The sequence below is a fragment of the Geotrypetes seraphini genome, chromosome 3, assembly GCF_902459505.1.
Source record: "Geotrypetes seraphini chromosome 3, aGeoSer1.1, whole genome shotgun sequence".
NCBI classification, from domain to species: Eukaryota; Metazoa; Chordata; class Amphibia; order Gymnophiona; family Dermophiidae; genus Geotrypetes; species Geotrypetes seraphini.
In genome coordinates, this window is record NC_047086.1 from 187998755 (window position 1) to 188002832 (window position 4078).

Below are 4078 nucleotides of genomic sequence, written 5' to 3' on the forward strand. Positions count from 1 at the left end.
GTAGAAATCCTCTATAATAATCCTCTAAGCTGCATGCACACTTAGGAGGCTGTGCTACCTGACTTGTGCTGTGTCCCTCTGTGGCCGTATTTGGTGACTTGAGGTGCATGCGCCGGCTTGGTGCACCGGGCGGCGGGATGAAGGCAGTGTGGAGTGGCGCTGGAGGCGGCTGCCGGGAGGAGGGTTCCGAGCCGCTGAAGACTCTCTCAAAGCCCCATTGGAGGTCGAGGGCTGCCCCTGCACAGGGCTGGCGAGCTGAAGGTGCTACGGGCAGTGGCTGGCGGGGCCTCGAACCTGCAAAAGCAAAATCCCTCTCCAACCTTTCCTTCCTCACCGACGCTCAAAGAAGCTGCAGCTGAGGCAGCCGAGGCTCCCCTACTGCACCTCTGTGGCCCCCACCCCGGCCCCGCTCTCATGCTCCCTCTCGCGCTCCGAGCACTCACTCCAGATAGCTGAGAGGAACAGCTGGACGGTGTCATGCCGGTGCTGCAGGTGAAAGGGGGCTGCTTTTTGGGGAGGGGTGTGCTGGGGGCAGACAGCTTTGCTAGGGGGGGAAGACAGAAGGGGGCTACTGAGAGACAGGGAGAGGGAAAGAGGGCTGCTTTGGGGGAGGGGTGTGCTGGGGGGCAGACAGCTTTGCTCAGGGGGAAAACAGAAGGGGGCCACGGAGAGACAGTCAGAGAGAGGGAAAGGGGGCTGCTTTGTGGGGAGGGGTGTGCTGGGGACAGACAGTTTTGCTCAGGGGGAAGACAGAAGAGGGCCACAGAGACAGTCAGGGAGAGGGAAAGGGGTTGCTTTGGGAGGAGGGGTGTACTGGGGGGACAGACAGCTTTGCTCTGGGGTGGAAGACATAATGGGTCCACAGACAGTCAGGGCAAGGGAAAGGGGGCTGCTTTGGGGGAGGGGTGTGCTGGGAGCAGACAGCTTTGCTCGGGGAGGGGGGGGGAAGACAGAAGGACACAGACAAAAAGAATGACAGACAGACAGGGGGCCAGAGAGACAGAAAGGAAGACAGCCAGCCAGCATCCAAGGAGAGAGAGACAAAGAAAAAAAGACACACAGACAAGCAGCCAAGGAGAGAGAAAGAAAGAAAGACCGACACACACATCTATTCTAGCACCCGTTAATGTAACGGGCTTAAAGACTAGTTAGATATAAAATTGAAAAGTTGTGAGAAAAAAATACTCCCCACTGCTTATGAGGAAGCGTTAGCGGCTAAAAAAACTCTATTGAACTGTGTTGGATACACATAAAAGTGTCACATCTCATGACTTTGGATTAGTCAAAAGAGTTATAATGATTTAAATATTGTTGAACTTTGCGAATATGAAAAGTGGAAAATTATTTACAGGTCTTAAACTTTTACAGTAATTAGAATTATTTGACAACCAGTATAATTGACCACTCTGTTCACCAGGCATTCAGGGCCAGATTCTATAAAGGATGCCTAAATCGGTGCCTACATTAATTACACAGAAACATCCACCTTCACTAATATTACCTCTACAGAATTCCTTCGCTCCACTAGTGCACTGCGATACTCAGGAAAACAGAAGGGAGGTGGGACTGGAACCAATGAAGGAAACTCAAGAGAACAAGAGCACCCTAAGTACAAGTACAAATAAAAAAGCCAAAAACAGAAAACTATTACTGTTGGGGGATTCCATCATCAGAGGCATTAACCTTGGAACACAGGGCGAGGAGTCCAAAATAGTGAAATGTCTTCCAGGATCCTCAGCTACCAGGAGTTCCAGGCAAATACTGACTATAGTTAAGGAAGAAACTAAGGATTTTAACACTGATGTTGTTATCCATCTGGGAACAAATGACCTGGCCAACAACTCCACACTTGCAGCACAGAAAGCTTTTCGGGAGCTTGGTGAGGGCGTGAAACCTTTTGTAAAGACTTTAGCTTTTTCTGAAATACTGCCTGCATATGGAGAAGGAGAGCAAAGAGTGAAAAACACAGAGGACTTTAATAGATGGCTCAGAGCCTGGTGTCATCAAGAAGGCTTCAGGTACATAGGAGGATGGGGAAATACATGGAAGGACAAGAAGCTATATTGCACTGATGGGCTACATATTACTACAGCAGGAAAAAGAAACCTTGCAGAGAAATTTAGACAATATTTTTCCAGGCATTTAAACTAGAAGGTGGGGGTGGTGTATGTACGAAGGACAATTATAAAGACCACCCCCGGCAAAAGAAAAGATGTGATAGTAGTAAAGGCTGCAACATAAGCAATATCAGCAACTCATTTCTTAGTATTGCAACGGAAAGTGAAACGACACAAAAATCCATACGAAAAAGAAGATTATCGCTGAAAAATAGCTGGAAAGCGATGACCACAAATGCTCGCAGTCTAAGCAACAAAGTTCATGACCTGCAAGCTCTGATGTTACAGGCAGATCTAGATATTGTTGCTATCACAGAGACATGGTTCAGTGAATCACATGGATGGGATGCAAACATACCGGGATATAATCTTTTTAGGAAGGACAGAGATGGTCATAAAGGTGGAGGAGTAGCTCTCTATGTAAAGATCAATATCCAAGCGACCGAAATGCAAGGGACCTGGGGAGAGGAAGAAGCGATATGGATTGCTCTGAAAAGAGAAGATGGAACTTCTATCTACGTGGGTGTAGTCTACAGACCTCCGACTCAATCGCAGCAAATTGATAAGGATCTGATTGTGGATATCCAAAAGTTTGGAAGGAAAGAGGAGGTTCTGCTGTTGGGAGATTTCAACCTGCCGGATGCGGACTGGAATGTTCCGTCTGCGGAATCGGAAAGAAGTAGGGAGATTGTGGATGCCTTTCAAGAGGCTCTGCTCAGACAAATGGTGACGGAACCCACAAGGGAAAAAGCGATATTGGATCTGGTCCTCACAAATGGAGAGAGTATCTCTAATGTTCGAGTGGGTGCTCACCTGGGTAGTAGCGATCATCAAACGGTTTGGTTTGATATAACGGCTAAAGTGGAGAGCGGCCGCACGATACTTAAAGTCCTAGATTTCAAACGTACGGACTTTAATGCAATGGGAAAGTACCTGAAGAAAGAGCTGTTAGGATGGGAGGACATAAGAGAAGTGGAAAGACAGTGGTCTAAGCTGAAAGGAGCGATAAAAATGGCTACGGACCTTTATGTGAAGAAAATCAATAAAAACAAAAGAAAAAGGAAGCCGATATGGTTCTCCAACCTAGTGGCTGAGAAAATAAAGGCGAAAGAGTTGGCGTTCATGAAATATTAAAAAACCCAAGAAGAGGAGAGCAGAAAGGACTACAGGGTGAAACTGAAAGAAGCCAAGAGAGAGATACGTTTGGCGAAGGCACAGGCGGAAGAACAAATGGCTAAAAATGTAAAAAAGGGAGATAAAAATTTTTTCAGATATATTAGTGAAAGGAGGAAGATAAAAAATGGAATTGCTAGGCTAAAAGATGCTGGGAACAAATATGTGGAGAGTGATGAGGAGAAAGCAAATGTGCTAAACAAATACTTCTGTTCTGTGTTCACAGAAGAAAATCCTGGAGAAGGACCGAGATTGTCCGGCAAAGTTACACGAGAAAATGGAGTAGATTCTGCGCCGTTCACGGAGGAGGGTGTTTATGAGCAACTTGAAAAACTGAAGGTGGACAAAGCGATGGGACCAGACGGGATCCATCCCAGGATACTAAGGGAACTCAGAGAGGTTCTGGCGAGTCCTATTAAAGACTTGTTCAACAAATCTCTGGAGACGGGAGTGATTCCTGGGGATTGGAGGAGAGCAGATGTGGTCCCTATTCATAAAAGTGGTCACAGGGATGAAGCAGGAAACTACAGGCCGGTGAGCCTCACTTCAGTTGTTGGAAAAATAATGGAAGTGTTGCTGAAAGAAAGGATAGTGTATTTCCTTGAATCTAATGGGTTACAGGATCCGAGGCAACATGGCTTTACAAAAGGTAAATCGTGCCAAACGAACCTGATTGAATTTTTTGATTGGGTGACCAGAGAGCTGGATCGAGGACATATGCTAGATGTAATTTATTTGGATTTCAGCAAAGCCTTTGATACAGTTCCTCATAGGAGGCTGTTGAACAA